Below are 24,071 nucleotides of genomic sequence, written 5' to 3' on the forward strand. Positions count from 1 at the left end.
AGGTCCCATCTCAGCCCCACTGATACCTTTCCAAAGAAAGAAGGGCAGTGGCTTATACAGTCTCATTGCCTGAGTAGGAATGGATGATTACCTCTATGCCAGTCCTCACTGCCCCCAGCGAGGGGTGTGGGTAGGTATAGTTCTTACCACTTTGTTGCTCTAGGCTCCTAGTAAGGCTCTGCTGATAGGAGAAAGCTCTTTATAAGCATTGGGTCATATTTTTACAGCTCTGTGGCACAGCTGTAATTATTATTACTGTTTGCAGATAAATCAAAATACTAGAATCCTGCAACTTGTGTAGTGTGGTGCCTCTGAGAAGTGGTGAAGTTTGGATTGAAATGAAGATCCCTGACTCTAGTGGTTGTTCTCTAGTTTTCATCATTGTATGGTCATATTTCATAGTTGTATATGCAAGTTGTTGAATGTTAGGTACACAGAGTAAAGCAAGGTCCAGTGTTAAAGAGACACCCTGATCTCCTTTTGCTACCCTGAAAGCAGAAGTGATTATTTTATGGGGGAAGAGTAAATATTTCTGATAAAATTCCACTTAACATCAGTAGTGCTGATATACTAAATTCTCTGTAACAGGTTTGCTATTATTTTTCTTCAAACTCAGAGAGCAGTATAGCTGTTGTTAATTGGTGCTGTAATACTCAAATATTGTTTTGGGGTGCCTGGGTGGCTCCATTTTTTGTGTCTGCCTTCAGGTCTGGTGATGATCCCAGAGTCCTGGGATTAAGCTTGCATTGGGCTCCCTGCTCAGCGGGGACCCTGCTTCTCTCTCTCCCTCTGCCTGCCTCTCTGCCTACTTGTGCTCTCTTTCTATCAGATGAATAAATAAAATCTTAATAAAAATACAATCAAGTATTGTTTGGAGGATAGTTGTGCTTTTCTCTTATAGGGTTAAACACATGGTAAAATCAGAAAGGATCCATACTATTGTACATTGTCATAAACAAAACAAAACAAATCTGGATTTAGTAAAGAGAGAGTTTATTCTAAAAAGATTATTGTAAGTATGAAAGCGTACTGCAATAGGGGTAACTATTGCAATAGGAAGAATATTGCAACCATGAGATTTGCCAAGTGTCTCAAAGGTAGGGAAAAGTAGCTTTTCTTGTGCACAAGGAACCCCACAAGCAGGATGTGGGAAAGTGGGATGATAGGTATGGGGAGATGGGAAGAAAAGTTGGCTATCTGATTAGGCATAGATTGGGAAGTGACCAAAGAAAGATTTCCCAAGGCAGTGACAGTTATGCTGAACTCTGAAGGATGGATAAGATTTATCTAAAGTACCAGCAAAAAACTAAAAACATACAAACAAACAAAGAAACAAACAAAAAGAATTTCTAGGATGAAAAAAAACATTTTTAAGGCACTGTAACAGTCACTCCAACCATCAGCAACCACCACCCTATCAGCTTAGCAGCTATTAACTTTGAGAAAGAACAACCCACCAGCAAAAATGTTATAACTCATTGAAATCTAAATGGTTAGCTTTTTATTAAAACAATAAAGTGTTGTTATTTATTTATTTAAAAATTTCAGGATTTATGTATTTTTTTAATTTTTAAAAATTTTCTCTTTATTTTTAAAATTACTTTTCAGTGTTCCAGAATTTATTGTTTATGTACCATACCCATTGCTCCTTGCAATACGTGCCCTCCATAATACCCACCTAGGCTCACCCAACCTCCCACCCTCTACCCCTCCAAAACCTCAGATTGTCTTCCAGATCCACAATCTCTCATAGTTCCTCTCCCCCTCCAATTTTCCCCAACTGCCTTCTCCTCTCCATCTCTCCATGTCCTCCATGTTATTTCTTATGCTCCATGTTATTTCTTATTTTCTTATGCTCCACAAATAAGTGAAACCATATGATAATTGACTCTCTCTGATTATGGAGGCATAATACTGCATAGTATATAGGATTTATGTATTTTGAAAGAAAGAGAAAGAGGGAGTGGGAGATGGGGGAAAAACAGAGAGAGAGAATGTCAAGCACACTCCCCACTGAATGCTGAGCCCAATATAGGTCTTGATCACATGACCCCAAGATCATAACCTGAGTTGAAATCAAGACCTGGACACTTACCAGGATGAGTCACCCAAGAGCCTCTTATTTATTCATTATAAAGTCTTTTTATTTGAGTATAGTTGACACACAATATTATATTAGTTTCAGATGTACCAAACTGATTCAATTATTTGAAATTTTGGGGGTAAATTAGTATTACATATTTGGCCCTTTCTCTGATCTGATTACTTACATAGCAACTAACTCAAGTACTCCCCGTCTTTAATCATTGCATACTTTGTCATTTTCCCACATTGCTGTATTAAAAGCATTTACTTTAGAGGCCTCAATTAGATGGCTACACGGAGTTTCACTTGGTTGCTGTAAAAAATTTCCTTCTTAATATTTAGAAAGGACAGTTATCATCTTCCACTTTGTACCTAGTCCCATAGTTTAGCCTAAAGAATATAGAAAAGCAAAATGAGAGTAAGAATAGGTCACAGTTAACTGTGGCATGTCAATACTAGGTTAAGGGACAACACAGCATTCCCAATGGTGGTATAGAAAGGAATTGGATCTGCAGCCCAGACACATCTCCTCCATTCCCATCACCACAATTCCAGATAAGTAACTCATACCGAGGTACCTCATTCAGCCTGCCTGTACGGAAGATGGTGTCTTTTCTTAAACACACACACACACACACACCATTTTCTCCCCGCTGTTAATTATTTGCATTATTAAGAACACTGTCATGAAATTGACATTGACATTAAAATACAGAGATTAAAAATAGACTTTACATTAAAATGTAAATGACTATTAGAGAGCAAGATCACCCACTGGTAAAATGTCAACAACAAATCTCTCAATGGAGATAAAATTTACACATTTTATCCATAGTTTTTGTTAATTTTTTATTTTTATTTTTTGCATAGTTCTTGCTTAAAATGAGTGTGAGATTGTGGCAGAGGATGGTTGTCAGTGACTGTCATATATTTGTCACTCATACTGAAAAGTCATACTTCATTAATGGTTGTCAAAACCTTTCATAAATTATTAAAATAATACATCATATCCATTATTTTGTTTTAGACACTTTCCCCAGAGAAAACATCATTCTAGAGTTCAAGGAAGAAAAAAAAAAAGCCCAAAAAAACCTTTCGGATAGTCATGATCTCAGATGTTTAATGAACCCTAAAGTTGCAAAGAGTGAAAAAAGTCATCCAGGAATGTCTTATCATGGAGATAGGTGAGTGGGCTCTGATTGCTCATTCTGTGAATACAGACTTACACAGACAGCTTAGCAATTGCAGTTTTCACTAAGTGATCCACCATCTACATAAGATGAAGAGTTTTTCAGCAGGAAGCCTGCCTCCTTGTGAGCCCAGGAAAAATTTTCTTTACCTTGTTAACTACAGAGCTTATAATAGTTAAGTGGGTAGCTAAGGATTTCTGTTTCTGTAAAATTGATATTCTGATATTGCTAGCATAGAAAAATATTTCTGAATTGATAAAATTGACCCAATTTTTATTTAAGTGAAATAAACACATATGTCCTTGGTGGTTATGTCCTAAACATTACTAATAAATCTCTTATGTAAGACTTTGGAAATAGAGAGTGGAACAAACAGAGCTGGGCAAAATATCCTGAGACACAGATATCAATAACATTAACATCAGAAAAGGCCAGGTATGCAATAATAAATACCAGATTACAAGGCAAAATGTGACTTTCTTTTCTTTTATTTCAACATCATTTTAAGTATTTGTAAGATGATAAGGACAATTTTTCTAATGTATTAATCTTGTAAAATGTAATTAATGTAATTAATGCTTAGTGTAAATATAGTTATCCAGATAATAAAAAAGAAAAAATATCTTAAAAAAAGATATACCTCCCAGATTTTTATGATTCTTCTGTTTTTATAATTCATGGGCCTATTTCTATTTTTATTATTAATTGATTATTTTTTGTATATAGGTGTTTTTTTTCCTGATTTATTAGGAATAATTGGCAAATAAAATCAAATATAATGATTTAATACACATATACATTGTGAGATAATACCATAATCAAGTGAATTAACACATCCATCACCTTATATGTATATAATTTTTAATTTTGTGGTTAGAATGCTTAAGATTTCCCAGCCAATTTCAAGTGTATAATATGGTATTATTAATTATTATCCACATTGTAGTTAGAGCCTCACAATTCATTCACCCCCTTCAGGATAATTATTTTAAATTCTACTTCACATAGATTTCCATTTCTTTGTTCTCAGTACTGGAAAGCTATTGTGCTTCCCTGATGGTGTCATATGGCTTTACCTTCTCATGTTTCTATTGGTTTTGCACTGATGTCTACAAATTTGAGGCAACAGTTGCCTCTTGCAGTTTTTTTTCAAACTGGCTTTGGTGGAAAAAGACTTGAGTTTCCAAATGAGTGTAAGGGTGCCTACTAGATGGGGGACAGTGTTTCCACTTCTAGGGAGGGAGCAGTAGTGCCCCAGTGGGCTGGGCATAGAACAGTGCAGTCTAGTTATAATTGCATTTTAGGCCCCAGGGTTGGAGTACAGAATGGTGACAGCCTGGCCTTAGTTGTGCTGGGTAAAAGCTGTGATCTAAGACCCAGAGGGCAGGGTGTATGGTAGCAGAAAGGAAGATATAACCTGGTGAAGTCCCCTTAAAAGGGATTAACTAATGACAGATCTTCAGAGAAACATACTTTCAAAGAATAAGATGAATAAAGATCAATTATTAAAATGTCACTGAAGAAGTGCTAGTGAAATGTCAATTGTAATGTGTGAAAAAGCCACTTTAGCTCAACATGCACATCAGATTTATTCAATTTATCTTACCTTGTAAGAGTTTCAAATGTAGTGAGGATTGTGATTTAGAATGGCAAACCTTTGTACAGGGGACTAAATTTAAGCTTAGGGAATCTGCAAGAGATTGAGGGACTACATCTATTTGCACAATCCCTTGTAGAGTATATGGAATATATTCCTTCTGACACAGTTACATATTTTACTCTTACCAATGTACACAAAGGGTCAAGAAAAACAAAATATTATATAGACATATTATATCCCATAATGCTCTCAATGCAATGGACTCCTTGAAATTTGGAAAGGGCAGTTAAACACTAGTTATTTAAAAAAAAGTGGTTGACAAAATTTAAATAAAAATAAAATTTTATTTAAATAATTGTCTCCTCACAGTGAAAATGAGAGGAGGTAAATGGGCACTTAACTGGAAAGGTTTATAGGACCAGGAGATGTGAAAGAGGGGTGGGTAGTACTATAACTTAACAACTTTGTACATTTTTTTGGTGTGTATTATTTTTAGTACTATTTTCCTCATATGGTTGTTCTGGGCTAGATTTGAATTTATTGGTGTCTGAGGAGGAGGATGCCAATAGTCAAGACATAATATTCATACCATTAAATTCAACAGTACATACTTCTAGCAATTCTTTAGTAGAGGACATAATTTCATCCATTTAGCTAAAATAGAGGAAACTCTGAATGTGGTTCCCTTAACTAAGTGACAGGGATAGTTCTGTAATACTTTACCTGTCCAAACTGGTGACAACTGCATTGAGGTGGGGCAAGGAAGAAGCTTTATCAAGTTTTCTGTGACTGCCTATCTTTGGATGAAGACTATAGCTGAGATGGAAAATCAGCTTCATTCATCACCAATGTGAAACTTCCAAAATCATTAAAACTGGCATCTGGCTGGTAGGTGGGGGAAAAAAAGTGTTGGTGAATCACGTATTAGATATTTTATAGGCCAGGTTTAAAAATGGTGCACATCACTTCCACAGCCATTCTTTTAACTATAACAGAGGGTACATAGTCACACCTGGCAGTGTAGAAATATGGCAAAAAAAAAAAAAAGTAGTCTATTGTGTTTGCAGGATAACATCCAACATGTTTGGCGAACATCAATTTCGGTCAGACACTAAGCGCAAATAGGCACAGAGTTTGGTTTTAGCAGAGAGTAAAAATGTGGAATAGTGCTCACAGTAAGCTGTTTAAAAAGAAAGTGAGAGTGTCCGTATGATTGGAGAATAAATGATATACAGACGAACTGTTTTAGAAGCCTCTTTGTCCTTCCTTTCAGCTGGATTCATAGACTCATTTCTCCTTTACATCTTTGAGAGGAATGCAATTTTTTAAATTGAGTCATGGAAAGCTTGCTTCACTTGCTTTTCAGTGTGTAAATAAAGGGATTCAACATTGGTGAGACAGAAGTAATAAGAAGTGAAATCCCTTTATTAATAGCTACTTCATCTTTGGCTGAAGGTTTGACATAAATGAAGATGCAGCTGCCATAAATAATGGAAACGTGGGAAGAACAAGTGGAAAAGGCCTTTTCCTTTGCTGGGCAGAGGGAAACCTTAGAATGGTCCCAATGATTTAAATGTAGGAAAGAACTATACAGATGAGGGTGATGATGAAGGTCAACACAGCACAGACGATAACCATCTGCTCTATCAACCATGTGTCTGAGCAAGAGATCTTCAGGAGAGGAGATGCATCACAACAAAAATGATCAATGATGTTTGAATCACAGAATTCCAGGCCCAAACCTAGACTAATTGGTGGGAGAATGATCATCAGTGCTGCTACCCAACAGAAGAGGATGAAGTTCTTGCAGACTTTATTGCTCATGATGGTCAGGTAATGCAGGGGTTTGCAGATGACTACATAGCGGTCATAGGACATGGTGGCCAGGAGAAAAAAAATCCGTTACTGCAAAGAGGTCTGTAAACAATAGTTGACTGACACAAGCATTATAGGTAATAGACTTGTTATGTTATATGATATGTTATATAAGAATCTGGGGACACAAGAAGTTGTGAATGAAATTTCTAAGAAGGAGAAATTTTGGAGGAAAAAATACATTGGTGTTTTAAGGTGGGAATCAATCAGAGTGAGGGTGATGATGGTTAGGTTTCCAGATATACTCAGGATGTAGGAAAGAAACAGAAAGATAAAGAGCAAAATTTTCAGTCGAGGGTCCTCTATCAGTCCCAGCAAGATGAAAGTTGGTAGTGCTGTTTGGTTTCCTCATCCTTGACTACTGTTTTTTGCCCAATCTGCTTGAAACAATAAAGAAGGCTACATGAAGAACTCCAAAGTCCTGGCCAATGTCTAACTTTAAGAGAAATAACTCTGAGAGTGATTCCTATACTACTGGTTAGTTGAAAAGTGAGCACATAACAATGACAATGACAATGTTTGAATACCTCTTGGTGTCACACGAAGTGACTTCACATTTTAATCACGTATTTATTTTCTGCTGCTGCTTCTAATAAATCTACAACTAGCTATACTTGGTGTCAGTTCAACGTATCATCTTATAAACATCATTGAAAAAAAAAAATCCTCCCTCCATAAATTGCTTTTGAATCAACAATTCTGCCCTCCCCAATTTTTCTATCTGCAGACATTCTTCCCATAGAGACGATTAAAAAAAACAAAAACAAAAACAAAAACAAACTAACTAACAATGGTCTTTGGCAAGAATAGCCCAATATTAAAGTTTACATGTGTGTTACTTGTTAAACAGACAATGAATACTTACTGCATAGTTTACCCAGTGTCAGCTTATTTAGATCATCTTCTTGGAAGTGTGTTTTTGACACTTTTATTGGAAAAAAGACATTTTTATTGGCTATATTTTCTTAAAGATTCATTTGAATGTTTTAACAGTCCATTTTTTTCTTCAGATTTTCACCATAGAAATTTTACTTCAAAGGTACACATTTAACATTGTAATATTTACCTTTGGCTGTATTTTCTTTCTACTTTCAGAATAGAATATCTATGTGATATATTTTGATGTTTCCTGGGATATCCTTGTGCTAAGAAGAATTTCTCCCCAGGTTGGAAGCTGAGGTTTGGGATTGTAATGTCTCATTCTGTACTTTCTTCTAGATTTCTTTAATAGTAAAAGTCCCAACATACTCTAACTGCTACTATTTTGTATTATCTTGATCTTGAGAAATTTTCCCCCTTTTTTCATGTCAAAGGGTTCTCCTTAAGAGCAGATTGTTGATATTAAAATTCTAAACTGAATTTCCATTGTTTTTTTTTTTTTTTTCTAAACACATTTGAGAACGACATAGCATTCCTTGGATATCGCATAGCAATGTGTTGGATTCAGAATTTATTACAAAGAAGTAAGGAAATGTTAGAAGTATGTTTAGAGTTGAAGAGCCATACATATCCCTGGTTGTTTTTGTTTGTTTTTGGCGAGTCTTGTTTCAGTTTGAAACACCATCAACCACCTTATTACAAATGACATTTAGCAATATTAGCTTTAAGAGGTTTTAGCCATTTCTTAATTATGCTTACATACATTTTCACTTAAAGTTCACCTGCATGGCAATTGTCTCCTTTGTCCTACTAACCATTTGTACATCAACTCATCTGAGTATTGCAACATTTAAACTACTCTAGCCAAGGTCACCACTAGCCTCCCTTTTGTTTCACTCATTAAACAAAATTCAGTTTTCACTTAACTCAAACTCTGTGGCATATGAGACTATAAACTGCTAATTTAAGAAACTCTTTACAGCTTTATTCCCACTATTTCACATTTCCTTGAACTTCTTCCTACTGCTTTGTCTATTCTTTTTCATTCTCTTTCATGATTTTTTCCCCCCTAATCCCTATGGCTATTTATTCATCTGAAATATCTTCTCTAGAAAATCCTTTCTTTCACTTTCTCTTATAAATGAGGTAATTCTTACAAGTAAGTTGATAATCCCCAAATTTATATTGCCAGGGAATAGTACATCTTTCAGGGTTCTGATTTCAACATTCAGCCTATTAACATCTAGATCTGATTTAGAGGGTTTGAATTTACACTTTCCCTTTTTCCTTTTGGAGTGGCTTTGAGCAATTTGCTTAATGTGCAAAATTTACATAAAATGATGTTTACATCTTAGGGTTATACTGAGAAATTCAGATAATATAGATAAGATATATACAGCTGCATTTAGAATATGGTAAACACTCATTATTATTAACTACATTTAGTATCCTTATTTTGTTATCTTATTCTTATTGAGAGTCCTGTAGATATTTCATATTTCAAGATTTAAATATGCCTCTCAGATTTGTATATCCTTTCTTATCAATCTTAAGTCTCACATAAGGATATTCTTTATTGTTCCTTTTTCTTTTTCCCCATTATCAGTTTAACACTTGGTCTTGCCATTTTGGTTTTCTTCTTAATTTGTTTCTTTTACTCTCGCACTCAAAATACTAATTTTACTGTGGGTGTCTTTATCTCATAACTAAAATATTGCAAAAGTGTATTAACATACACTTTAACATAAGTCTTTGCTTCTCCCTTTAATATTTTAAAAATCAGTGCAATCAGAATCATTATATTGTATGAAAGTTAATTCATTTTGGCTTTACATAATTGAGAAGAGTAGAAGAAGGAATATATGGATTTTAAGTTTCAAGTGCATCAAGCATTTAGATTAATGGAATATTTTCAGGCAATAAATATTTCTTTCAGAGTAGTGACTAAGGACAAGGTTTTTCATTTTTAGAGAATTTGTGAAATTTGTTTAGCAGGGGATAAGAAAGTTGGGGGATAGTTAGAGAATTTGATGGTTCTGCATGAGATCTCTATGTTTGGGGCCCTTTGCTATCTTCCAGTGATACAGAGCCAGAATAACAGAAGGAAAGAACATGAGATACACTTCAGCAAGTTTTTGTTTTTGTTTTTTTCTTGTAGAGATCTAAGGAGGAAAATAATAGGAAGTAACTAGTTGTTCTTTGAACACAGGTTAAAAGGGCTTTAGAAAGTCACATAGTTTTTCCATTTTCAAGACTGGTATAGAATTTGAAGAAGGTTGTTCTCATGCCTAATGATAACAAGGAAACTAAAATGGAACACTTGATATTTCATACATTTTCCTGTATTGCAATTTGCTGCATAAATAATAAGAGTGTCTTAAAACTTATACAGAGAACTACTAGACCGTAAGAGTAATATGGGAAGGGAAACAAGAGGTCGATCCCAAAGTAGTAGAGACAAAATAGATATTTGAGGACCTGAAAAGATGATGCATATTCTGGTAATGCCAACTCTGATGGATGCTGATATTTCTTTACCTCTTAATATCAGAAGTGTGCAAATGTACAAGAATTAAGGCGAAGCTGGGTTGAGGGTGGCAATAGATATATGGTAATGATTCATGAAAATGTGATAGATAGATGGTGGAATTAGTTACAGAGGGAAGACACTGATACTAAGTTGAATTAAAAAATAACTTTTATGTATTGTTTTCAGAGTTTGTAAATGAATTTTTGTAACCCAAGCAATAGTTTTAATCCTTTCCATCACTCCCTTTTGCCTTCATTATAAAATTTAAGTTTCTTAGTGAACATATGGAGATCTTTCTAATATTTCCAGTATCAATTCATATAGTTGACCAAATTTCTTATTCTATTTTTCTAGTATACTTACACTGGCTACTATCTTACCATCCTAGTATGCATATACCACTATGATATATAACAGAATATTACTCAGGCTTAAAAAAGAATGAAATGTTTCCATCTGCAGCAGCATGGATGGATCTGCAGGATATAATGCTAAATGAAACAAGTCAGTTACGGAAAGACAAATACCATATGATTTCACCCATCTGTGGAATTTAAGAAACAAGTGAATGAACAAAGAAAAAAAGAGACAAACGAGAAAACAGATTCTTAAATAGAGGAGCCAGACTGGTGGTAACCAGAGGGGAGATGGGTGGAGCCTGGGTGAACTAGATAAAGGGATTAAGAGTATATACTTACCTTGATGAACACTGAGTACTGTATCAAATTGTTGAATCATTATATTGTACACCTGAAACTAATATAACACTGTTAATTATAGTACAATAAAAAGAAAGATAGTATTTTATAGTGACAAAGAGTACAGTCTACGAAGTCAGTCTGCTGGTTTCACATCTCCTCATTCAATTTGGTTCAGTTATTTACTAGCAGTTCCCATAAAAGGACACACTTAAAATTATCTGTGGAAATTCCTATATGCTGATCATTTTGTCTTTAGTGATTTTTATACTTGCACGCTCTTCCTTCCCTATCCCTCCTTCAAAGTTTTGGTTTAGGTATACATTTCACTAGGGATCTATGCATAATCCTTTAAGATAGAAGTAGCTTTTCTTCTTAATATTCCCACTATAGTCTATGACTATTCTTTATTATTATTATTATTATTACTTATTATGTTATGTTAGTTACCATATAGTACATCATTAGCTTTTGATGTATGACTATTCTTATGATAGTTCTTATGACCAGCTTGCCAGTGTTGACAAATTTTATTTTGAACGTTATTGAGAGAAAGAGAGAGTGAGAGAATGAGAGGGCAGGCATGTGTGTGAGCATGGAGGGAGGGGTAAAAGGAAAGGGAGAGAGAATCTCAAGCAGCCTCCATGCTCAGCTAGAGTTGAGGAGGGACTCAGACTCATCACACTGAGATCATGACCTGAGCCAAAATCAAGGGTAGAACACTTAACTGACTGAGCCAGCCAGGCACCCCTTTCCTGAATTTTTTATAAAGCTTGTGAATTCTGGTGCCTCTGATAACCTGTTCAATGCTCTGTAAAGAAATACTAAGGGCTGAGTTCATTGACTCTGCAATTTTGGACATCAGGCAATAGGTATTTCAGATTTCTTTCTCAACTATCATTAGGTTATTAATTATATGAGCAGCTCTTTACTTTTGTAAATAAAGAGTCTATGTCCCTTTTCCCCCTCCAGTCCAAGAAAGAAAAGGTTATCTTTGGGAAAAATTGATTAGTTTGTTATATGAATGGTTTCACTAATTTCTAGCAGTCTGGACCCAACAAGAAACATAGAAGTGTGTTTTTCTAAAGTCTGGTGAATTGAAGCATGTTAATTCTATCAAGACAGTAACATAAAACAATGTCAGAGTCCTATAGATAGGAAATTACCTTGGATTGTAGGCATCTCTGTGGAAAAGTAGCACTGATCTATGGTCAAGGGGAGAAATAATTAACTGATAACTGGGCACTCTTTTAAACAGGATCATTTAGGAATTGAACCCTCTGAACCAAACTGAGAAAATTCCTTAAAGTTCTCAGTGCTTCCTTGTGGCATTCTAACTCAGAGTACAGTCCCAGATTCCCAAACTCTCCTTTCTTTCTGATCACCAACACTTATCTTCTGTGATCCTGGGATATTAAGTGAATGTCCTGGTTAACCACTCTAATTCAGGTGTATTTTCAATTTAGTGTAGTTCAAGGAGTATTTGTGTTTATAATTAGCTCATTGTTGCCTAACAACATTGCTAATAATATGGCACTCTGATGCAGGCACGGGTGCATCTTGGTATAAATATATATTGATTGGTAAGTGTGATGTTGTGGGCCAGGTCATTTCTGTTTGTTCTTCCTATTTCTATGAATTAATTCAAAACATATTTATTGAGAACCCATGATATGTTTGGTATTGGTATAGATACTAAAGATGAAAAGAGTGAACAAGTAGTGCATGAACAATGTATCTTGGAACACTGAAAAAATAAAATTAAATTTAAAAAAAAAAGACGTGAGTAGCCTGATTTAAAAAAAACAACAAAAAAAAGGCGTCAACAGTTATTGACCCATCTGCACTGATGTGTGTATCAAATATCTCCAGTGAGTCAAATCCCTTAAAATTTATTTTTTCTACAAGGAAATAACATTTTAGACATTCTGGTTTTTGCTTTTGACCATAGAGAAAAAATGCTCAGTTTTTTCCCCATTGAGGATGACATATAGTTTGGGGTTTTCATATATGGCCTTTATTATGTTGAGGTTTGCTTCCTCTCTCCCAACTTTGTTGAGAGTTTTTATCATGAATGGATGTTGTACTTCATCAGATTCTTTTTCTGCATCTATTGAAAGGATCATATGGTTCTTATCCTTTCTTTTAGGTATATGTTGTATCACAGTGATCAATTTATGGGTATTGAACCACCCTGGCAGTCAAAAATAAATCCCACTTGATCATGTTGAATGATTCTATTAGTACACTGTTTTTTGATTTGCTAGTGTTCTGTTGAGAGTTTTCACATCCATTTTCATCAGGGATATTGGCCTATAGTTCTCCTTTTTTAGTGGAAACTTTGATTTGGATATAAGTATAATACTGGCCTCAAAGAATGAATTTGGATGTTTTCTTTCAATTTCTACTTTTGGGAATACTTTGAGAAGTATAGGTATTAACTATTCTTTGAATGTTTAGTAGAATTCACCTGGGAACCCATCTGGCCCTGGACTCTTGTTTGTTGGGAGATTACTGATTATTGATTTCATTTCTCTGTTGGTTATCAGTCTATTCAAGTTTTCCATTATCTTTCTATTTGACTCTTGATAATTTATATATGTCTAGAAATTTATCTATTTCTTCCAGGCTGTCCAATTTGTTGGTAATATTTTTTCATAATATTTTCTTAAAATTCTTTGTATTTCTGTGGTGTTGATAGTTATTTCTCCTCTTTAATTTGTGATTTTTTAGTCTTTTTTTTTATGAGTCTGGGAAAGGTTTGTCAGTTTTATTGATTTTTTTAATTTTTAAATTTTTAATTAATTTATTTTTAAAGTTTTTATTTGTTTGACAGGGAGAGACATAGCAAGAGAGGAAATATAAGCAGGGGGAGTGGGAGAGGGAGAAGCAGGTTTCCTGCTGAACAGTGAATCTGATGTGGGGCTCAAACCCGGGACCCTGGGATCACGACCTGTGCAGAAGGCAGATGCTTAAGAACTGGGCCACCTAGGGACTGCTATTAATGTTTCTAATTTTTTAAATTAGCATATAATGTACTATTTATATCAGGGGTACATGTCTGTGATTCTTCAGTCTTACACAATTCATAGTATTCACCATAGGACATACCTTCCCCAATGTCCATCACACAGCCACCCCATCCTTCCCACACCCCCTCCATTCCAGCAGCCCTCAGTTTATTTCCTTAGATTAAGAGTCTCTTGTGATTTTTCTCCTTCTCTGATTTCATCTTGTTGCATTGTTCTTTCCCTTCCCCTTATGATCCACTGTCTTGTTTCTCAAATTTCTCATATCAGTGAGATCATATGATAATGATCTTTCTTTTTTTTTTTATTTTTTTTTTTATTTTCAGCATAACAGTATTCATTATTTTTCACCACACCCAGTGCTCCATGCAATTCGTGCCCTTTATAATACCCACCACCTAGTACCCCAAACTTCCACCCCCCACCCCTTCAAAATCCTCAGATTGTTTTTCAGAGTCCATAGTCTCTCATGGTTCACCTCCCCTTCCAATTTCCCCCAACTCCCTTCTCCTCTCTAACTCCCCATGTCCTCCATGCTATTTGTTATGCTCCACAAATAAGTGAAACCATATGATAATTGACTCTCTCTGCTTGACTTATTTCACTCAGCATAATAATCTCTTCCAGTCCCGTCCATGCTGCTACAAAAGTTGGGTATTTGTCCTTTCTTTTTTTTTTTTTTTTTTTTTTTTATAAACATATATTTTTATGATCTTTCTTTGATTGACTTATTTTGCTTAGGATAATATCCTCTAATTCCACCCATATCATTGCAAATGGAAAGAGTTCATATTTTGATATTGCGTAATATTCTGTTGTTTATATATGTTGATGGACATCTAGGCTCTTTCAATAGTTTGGCTATTGTGGACATGGCTGCTATAAACATTCGGGTGCATGTGTCCCTTCATATCACTACACTTGTATCTTTGTGGTAAATACCTAGTAATGCAATTGTTGGGTTGTGGGATAGCCCTATTTTCAACTTTTTGAGGACCCTCCAACTTTTTTCTAGAGTGGCTGGACAAGCTTGCATTCACTAGAGTGTAGGAGGGTTCCCCTTTCTCTGCATCCTCACCAACATCTTAGTTTCCTAACATGTTAATTTTAGACATTCTAACTGGGGTGAGGTATTATCTCATTGAGGTTTTGATTTGTATTTCCCTGATGCTGAGTGATGTGGAGCACTTTTTCATGTGTCTGTTGGCCATTTGGATGTGGTCTTTGCAGAAATATCTTTTCATATCTTCTGCCTATTTCTTGATTGGATTAAAATTTATTCTTTGGTGTTGTTTGATAAGTTCTTTTTTTTTTTAAAGATTTTATTTATTTATTTGACAGAGAGAGATCACAGTAGGTAGAGAGGCAGGCAGAGAGAGGGGAAGGGAAGGAAGCAGGCCCCTGCTGAGCAGAGAGCCCGATGCGGGACTCGATCCCAGGACCCTGAGATCATGACCTGAGCCGAAGGCAGCAGCTTAACCCACTGAGCCACCCAGGCGCCCCGATAAGTTCTTTATAGATTTTGGATACTAGCCCTCTATGTGATATGTCATTTGCAAATATCTTCTCCCATTCTGTCAGTTGTCTTTTGGATTTGTTGACTGTTCCCTTTGCTGTGCAAAAGCTTTCTATCTTGAAGAAGTCCCAATAGTTCACTTTTGCCTTTGCTTCCCTTGCATTTGGTGATTTTTCTAGGAAGAGGTTGTTGTGGCTAAAGTTGAAAAGGTTGCTGTCTGTGTTCTCCTCAAGGATTTTGATATCTCACATTGAGTTCTTTCATACATTTGAGACTATTTTTGTGTGTGAGGTAAAGAAATGGTCCGGTTTCATTCTTCTGCATCCCGACATAATTTGTTAAAGAGAATATTTTCTTTTCATTGGATATTCTTTTCTGCTTTGTCAAAGATTAGCTAACCACAGAGTGGAGGGTTCATTTATGGGCTCTCCATTCTGTTCCACTGATCAATGTGTTTCTTTTTGTGCCAGTACTGTACTGTCTTGATGATCACATCTTTGTAATAGAGCTTGAAGTCCAGAATTGTGATGCTGCCAACTCTGGTTTTGTTTTTCATCATTCCTCTGGCTATTTGGGGTCCTTTGTAGTTCCATACAAGTTTTAGGATTATTTGTTCCATTTCTTTGAAGAAATTGATGGTATTTTCATAGGGATTGCTTTAAATGTGTAGAATGTTCTAGGTAGCATCGACGTTTTCACAATGTTTGTTCTTCCAATCCATGAGCATGGAACGTTTTTCCATTTCCTTGTGTCTTAATCAATTTCTTTCATGAGTATTCTAGAGTTTTCTGAGTATAGGTTTTTTGCCTCATTGGATGAATTATTCCTAGATATCTTGTGGCTTTGGGTGCCATTGTAAATGGAATTGACTCCTTAATTTCTCTTTCTTCTGTCTTATTGTTGGTATGTAGAAATGCACCTGATTTCTGTGCATTGATTTTATATCCTGACACTTTTCTGAATTTCTGTATGAGTTGTAGAAGTTTTGGGGTGGAGTCTTTTGGGTTTTCCACATAAAGTAGCATATCATCTGCAAAAAGTGAAGTTTGACTTCTTTTCCAAACTGGATGCTTTTTATTTATTTGTGTTGCCTGATTGCTGAGGCTAAGACTTCTAGTACTATTTTGAATAACAGTGGTGATAGTGGAAATCCCTGCCATGTTCCTGACCTTAGGGGAAAAGTTCTCAGTTTTTCCCCATTGAGAATGATATTCTCTATGGGTTCTTCATAGATGGCTTTGATGATATTGAGGTTTGTACTCTACCCTGTGAAGGGTTTTGATCAAGAAAAGATGCTATACTTTGTCACATGCTTTTTCTGCATCTATTGGGAGTATCATATGGTTTTGGTTCTTTCCTTTATTAATGCATTATATCACATTAATTGCTTTGCAGATGTTAAGCCAACCTTGCAGACCAGGAATAAATACCACTTGGTTGTGGTGAATAATCCTTTTCATGTACTGTTGGATTCTACGGGCTAGTATTTTGGTCAGAATTTTTACATCTGTGTTCATCAAGGATACTGGTTTGTAATTCTCCTTTTTGATGGAGTCTTTGTCTGGTTTGGAGATCAAGGTAATGCTGGTCACATAAAATGAGTTTGGTAGTTTTCCTTCTATTTCTATTTCTTGGAACAGTTTTAGGAGAATAGAAACTAATTCTTTAAATGCTTGGTAGAATTCCCCTGGGAAGCTGTCTGGCCCTGGGCCCTTGTTTGTTGGGAGATTTTTGGTGACTGCTTCAGTATCCATACTGGTGATGGGTCTGTTCAGGTATTCTATTTCTTCCTGGTTCAGTTGTGGTAGTTTATATGTCTCTAGGAATGCATCCATTTCTTCCAGATTATAAAATCTGCTGGCATATAGTTGCTCATAATATGTTCTTATACTTGTTTGTATTTCTTTGGTGTTGGTTGTGATCTCTCCTCTTTCATTCATGATTTTATTTACTTGTGTCCTCTCTCTCCTTTTTGAGATGTCTGGCCAAGAGTTTATTAAACCTCATTAATTCTTTCGAAGAACCAGCTCCTAGTTTCGTTGATCTGTTCTACTGTTCTTTTGGTTTCTATTTCATTGATTTCTGCTCTGATCTTTATGATTTCTGTTCTGCTGGGTTTAGATTTTCTTTGCTGTTCTTTCTTCAGCTCCTTTAGGTGTAGGGTTAGGCTTTGTCTTTCTTTCTTTCTTTCTTTCTTTCTTTCTTCTTTCTTTCTTTCTCTTTTCCTACCTCATTTCTTATTATAGTTTTTGTTTAAAATCTAATTTGTTTGATATAAGGATTGCCACCACAGCTTTCTTTTGATGCCCATTAACATGGTAAATGCTTTTCCACCTCCTCACTTTAAATCTAGAGGTGTCTTTGGGTCTACAATGAGTCTCTTGCAGACAGCATCTTTTGGGTCTTTTTAAATTATCTTATCTGATACCTGTGTCTTTAATTGGCACCTTCAGCCCATTTACATTGAGTAACTATTGAAAGATATGAATTTGGTGCCATTGTATTGCCTGTAAGGTGATTGTTACTGTATATTGTCTGTTCCTTTCTGATTTATGTTACTTTTAGGGTCTCTTTTTGCTTACTGGACCCCTTTCAATATTTCCTGTAGGGCTGGTTTGGTGTTTGAAATTCATTTAGTTTTTGTTTGTCCCGGAAACTTTTTATCTCTTTTTCTATTTTCAATGACAACCTAGCTGGATATAGGACTCTCGGCTGTATCTTTCTCTCATTTAGTGCTGAGTATATCATGCCAGTCATTATGGCCTGCCAGGTTTCTGTGGATAGGTCTGCTGCCAATCCCGTGTTTCTACCATTGTATGTTGTCATAGATCTCTCGTCCTGAGCTGCTCTCAGGATTTTCTCTTTTTCTCTGACATTTTCTCAGCTTCTTTATCCTCCATTATTTGGTCTTCTGTACCACTCATTCTCTCTTCTGCCTCATTTATCCTAGCAGTTAGAGCCTTTATGATTGCTCTTCATTATTAGTCTTTTTGATTTTGACTAGGTTATATTTTAGTTCTTCTATTTCTCTAGAAGGGATTCTCCAGTATTTTCTATGCTTTTTTCAAGTTCAGCTAGTATCTTTACATCAGTTCTGACATCTTACTAATGTCCATATTGATTATGTCCCTGGCAGTCAGTACTGCCTCTTGTTCTCTTTTTTTTTTTTTTTTTTTGAGGTGAGTTTTTCCATTTTGTCATTTTATCCAAAGAAGAATAGATGAATGAGAACAAACTGCTAAAAGAGTAACAACAACCCCAGAAAATTATACACTAAACAAATCAAAAGAGACAGGAAACCGGGGGAAAAAATAGAGTATGGTCAGGCTGGTGAATAGAACAGAGGCACACAACTAGATTTTGGGTGTATTTTGGTCTGTTAGAAGAAATTGCCTCCCAAAATTTCAAAGAAAGTAAAATATATATATATATATATATATATATATATATATATATGTATATATGTATATATGTATATGTGTGTGTATGTGTATATATATGTGTGTGTGTGTGTGTGTGTGTGTGCATACATACATATATATATACACAGACACATATACATGCATGCATATATATACCAAAAATGTTTAAATATGATGAAGGGATGCAATATGAGTATAAAGATGGAAATTGAAAAAAGTTTTAAAGAATGAATTGATAAGATAAAATGTTGGTTAAAAAAAGGAAAGAAGAAAAATTCAATAAGAAAAGAAAAAATGAATATTAAAAAAAATCAACTTTGAAAAACTGAAGAATCATGGGAGAATTTTTAGGTTCACAGTTTACGACACTAAGTACATTCACATTGTTGTGCAATGATCACCACTATCCATCTCTAGAACTTTTTCATCATCTAAAACTAAAACTCTGTACCCATTAAACAATAACTCTGCATTCTCCCCTGCCTCCCAGCAGGGTTTGGTACCACTGTTCTATTTTCTATCTGTATGAATTTGGCTTCTAGTTTCTTCTATAAGTAGAATCGTATAGTATGTTAAAAAAAAAAATATGGGAAATGGCCATGAATTTTATGTGCTGTATTCCTCTAGCACTGGAGTTTTGGAGTTTTCATTGATTGGTTAACTTGGTCTTAGCTGGATACCCTTGCTGATCTTCTGGGGGAGGGTTGCAATGATTCACAAATGTTTTTGCCTTGGGAAGAATTGTACCTCCTTTGCCAGGGGCTAGGTTTAGTCATCTTCTCTGGTTTGGTCTTGGTAGCTTTTGTTCCCTGAGAGCTTTCAACACATCTTTGGAGGATGAGAATGAAAATGGTGACCTCCCAATCTGGCCCCAGAGGAGCTAAGAACTCAGGGCGCCACTCTTCAGTAAGCCCTCAGACAAAAGCAGTCAATCACTCCTGTCTCCCTGGTCTCTGGCCACAGTCCATGCTTACCCGGCCTGTGACCAAGCTTTTGTATCTCTGGCACACGGCTCTGTTTGGAATTTTCAAACCCAGTAGATTCCTACCATGAGTTCCCATGCCATTCCTCCCTGGGGAGGAAGGGGAATCTCCTTGGATCTGTTGCTTACTGGGTTTTTTCTTGCATCATATAGTAGGACTGTATTTGGTATATACTTTCCTCCTAGAACCACTTTTTCTTTTTCCCAAGGGTTTTGGGTTAATGTGCTATCGTTTTCATTTGTTGGAATATAATATGGAATATATGGAATATATATATATATATATATATATATATATATATATATATATAAAGTGTCAATATATATATATTGACTGCATGTGTCTGCATGTGTCTAGGTCTCAAATGAGTCTCTTGTAGGCAGCATATAGATGAGTCTTTTTTTTTTTTTTAAATCCATTCAGACACCCTAAGTCTTTTGATTGGAGCATTTAGTCAGGGAATAATTCATTAAGAGTAATTATTTAGTAAAGCATTTAGTCAGTGAATAATTACATTCAGAGTAATTATTGATAGATATGAATTTAGTGCCATTTTACTACCTGAAAACTCATTGTTTCTGGTGGTTTTCTCTATTCCTTTCTAGTTTTTGTCACTTTTGGTCTTTCTTTTCCAGTCAAAGAGTGCCCCTTAATATTTCTTTCACAGCTAGTTTTGTCACCATGAACTCCTTTAATTTTTGTTTGTCTGGGAAACTCTTTAACTCTCCTTCTATTCTGAATGATAGCCTTGCTGGATTGAATATTCTTGGCTGCAGATTTTCCACATCAGGTACTTTGAAAACACATGCCACTTTCATCTTGCCTGCCAAGTTTCTGTGGAGAGATATGCTGCTAACCTTATTGGTCTTTATAACTTAGGGATTCTTTTGTTTTACTACTTTAAGGATTTTTTCTTTACCTCTTATTTTGCAAATTTCACTACAGTGTGTCTTGGTGTGGACCTTCTTTTGTTGATTTAATGGCAATTCTCTGCACCTCCTAAATTTGGATGTTGGTTTCTTCTCCCAGATTAGGGAAATTTTCAGCTATAATTTTTGGGTTTCATATCTTAGTTATTTCATTTTTCATTTAGGACTGACTAATTTTTAGCTTTTCTATCTCTGTGATAGGGGCCTCCTTGGAGTCTTCTATGCTTTTCTCAGACACAATTAATACCTTTATGATCATTGCTTTAAATTCTGGTTCAGTCATATTACTTATATCTGTATCAGTTTGTTCCCTGGCCATGACCTTTTCTTGTTCTTTCTTTTGAGATAAATTCCTCCATCTTGGCTTTTTGTCTCTGTCTTCTTCTGGGTGTTATGAAAACTTCTGATGCTTCCTGCTCTGATAGTAATGGCTTTATGAAGAAGAGGTCATATAATGCCCATGTCCAGTGTTCCAGGATGTGTCTCTGGTTGTGTGCTGTGTGGACTCTGCTCCTATGTTATGGCAGCTCTTTTCCTCAGGTCAATCCTTTGCAGTGTTTCTCCTTGCCTCCAGTGGGGAGTGTCTGGACCTTTGCCAGAGTGTGGTTGAGTTTTAACCGAGTGTCATCTGGTCTGCTTGCTAAAGGAGACCTGAAGCTATTTCCACTAGAGCTGAAGCTTTGCAGAACTCTAGTCAATAGATTTGCTGTGTGCAGGGTTTGTGCTGGTCTGGGGCCCCACTAAGCTGGACCTAAGGCACACTTGCTTTAGAAGAGCTGTACCAGTAGATTGCAGCACAGCAGGACTTGGCTTAATCAGGTTATGTCTCCAGTGTTGGTGCTGTGTTGCTTAGTGAAGTTGGTTTATGCTAAGGGGCACAGGAGGAAAATGGCACCAGCCCACTCCTTTTTCCTGGAGAAGAGGGTCCATGCTTGCTTCTCCCACAGAAGCACTTTCAGAGAAGCAAATAATTCTTCCTGTTGCATCACTGACATTTTTCAGTTTACTGAATTAATACTGTCTCTGGGTCACTTGCCTGCTTGGAGTAGCACAGTGCTCATTGGCTTATATATGAGACAAGCTTTCTGCCTTTTAAAATTCCAGATTTCAGGGACATGGTGTGGCAGGACCTGCACTGATTCTTTGGGAAAGGGTCTTCCAGTCTGGGACTGATACTATCATCTAAGATCATTTTAAGAAATGCTTAACTGTCCAGATGCCTGTCCCAAGTCTGTAATGTCTCATTTGTTCTCTAGATCCTTCTGAGGTTTCAGAGTTTTCAAAAAGAATAATATTTACTCCGAATTACCAATTAATTTAATATGTTAATGAGCTTACTAAAATTCTTTACCTACAAAATTTCTGGGAGGGAATTATTCCACTTTCCATCATCTGTCCTTTCTGTGGTCATAAGATATCGATTCTTTTTGGCTTTATATTCTGGGTGCTAACTTTCACTCTAAAAAATTCACATTGAGTAAAACTGAAGCATAAAGTAGATCTTCTCAGTGTTAAGACACATGAAATAAAGTGTTTTAAATTTTGTACAGGAATGATTACATGATGTCTTGATATTGACTATATTAAAATAGTCATTAAAAGATATTTAGAGAAGAACATAAAACCATCATGTGGTCCTATCAGTCACCAATTAATGTTATAATGAACAAAAATGTATGAAACTCTTGCTTAATTGTAGCAGTTTTAAAAATGTCTTCATTTATGTATTTCATATAAATTGTGTGGCTTAATTTTATTCACATATACCATGAGCATAATTGAGATTACTTGTATAAAGCATTAATATACCCTATTAAAGCAAAACTATATTCCTGAAAGAAAGTATTAAGGACATATTTTATGGTAATTATGACTGGTTTTGACAATGTCACTTTTAATGGCTTTTTAAATTTGTTTAAACATAAGTGCTTTGAGATTTGTCAAGTGTCTTTGCAATCTGTTTGTCCTCTGCCATCTTGTATTTATAAACGAATACTTGAAATATTGGAAATAAAAAATAATTCCAGAAGCTTCTCTATAATTTCACACAAAGGGCATATTAAACTCAACTCTACACCTTAAACCAACTTTTGCTAAGGATCTAAGGTCCCAAGTTATCCTATGTATTCCCACTTAAAGAAGTATTATTTTAACACTTAAATGAAAAGAGTTATAGTTAAATAAGGGTTTATATCATCAAAGCAGAAAATCAATAAAGAAACAAGAGCATTGAATGACACATTGGACCAGATGGACCTCATAGATATATACAGAACATTCCACCCTAAAATAACAGAATACTCATTCTTCTCAAGTGCACATGGGACTTTCTCCAAAATAGACCACATACTGGGTTAAAAATCAGGACTCAACCAATACCAAAAGACTGAGATTATTCCCTGCACATTCTCAGATCACAATGCTTTGAAACTGGAGCTCAATCACAAGGAAAAGTTCCGAAGGAACTCAAACACCTGTAAACTAAAGACCACCTTGCTTAAGATTGCTTGGATCAACCAGGAGATCAAGGAGAACTGAAACAATTCATGGAAACCAATGACAATGAAGCCACTTCAATCCAAAACCTATGGGATATAGCAAAGGCGGTCCTAAGGGGGAAATACATAGCCATCCAAGCCTCCCTCAAAAAAATTGAAAAATCCAGAACAAAGCAGCTGTCTCTACACCTTAAAGAACTGGAGAATCAACAACAAATCAAACCAACTCCACACATAAGAAGGGAAATAATCAAGGATAGAGCTGAGATCAATGAAGTAGAAACCAGAGATACAGTAGAACGTATCAATGAAACTAGAAGATGGTTTTTTCAGAGAACCAATAAGATCAATAAACCATTGGTGACATTAATCCAAAAGAAAAGAAAGAAAGCTCAAATACATAAAATTATTAATGAAAAGGAAGAGATCACAACAAACACCAAGGAAGTAGAAACAATCATCAGAAGTTATTATCAACTGTTATATGCCAATAAGCTAAGCAACTAGATGAAATGGATGCATTCCTGGAAAACTATAAACTCCCAAAATCAAATCAGGAAGAAATTGACAGCCTGAATAGACCAAAATCTAGTAATGAGATTGAAGCAGTGATCAAAAACCTCCCAAAAAACAAGAGCCCAGGACCTGATGGATTCCCCGGAGAATTCTAACAAACTTTCAAAGAAGAAATAACACCTATTCTCCTGAAGCTGTTTAAAAAAATTGAAGCAGAAGGACCACTTCCTGACTCTTTCTATGAAGCCAGCATTACCCTGATCCCCAAACCAGGCAAAGACCCTACCAAAAACGAGAATTTCAGACCAATATCACTGATGA

General features: G+C 35.6%; 1 pseudogene across 1 annotated transcript in view; it reads right to left on the reverse strand.

Moving 5' to 3' along the window:
* Positions 1 to 24,071, reverse strand: part of LOC309870316 (olfactory receptor 6C2-like) — an 80,093-nt pseudogene that overhangs the window by 51,239 nt on the left and 4,783 nt on the right. Inside the window, exon 2 of the transcript in view lies at positions 6,314 to 7,085. The product of the transcript in view is annotated as an olfactory receptor 6C2-like (transcript). The remainder of the gene's footprint in view (positions 1 to 6,313; positions 7,086 to 24,071) is intronic.

The sequence above is a fragment of the Mustela nivalis genome, assembly GCF_964662115.1.
Source record: "Mustela nivalis genome assembly, chromosome: 7".
Taxonomy (NCBI): domain Eukaryota; kingdom Metazoa; phylum Chordata; class Mammalia; order Carnivora; family Mustelidae; genus Mustela; species Mustela nivalis.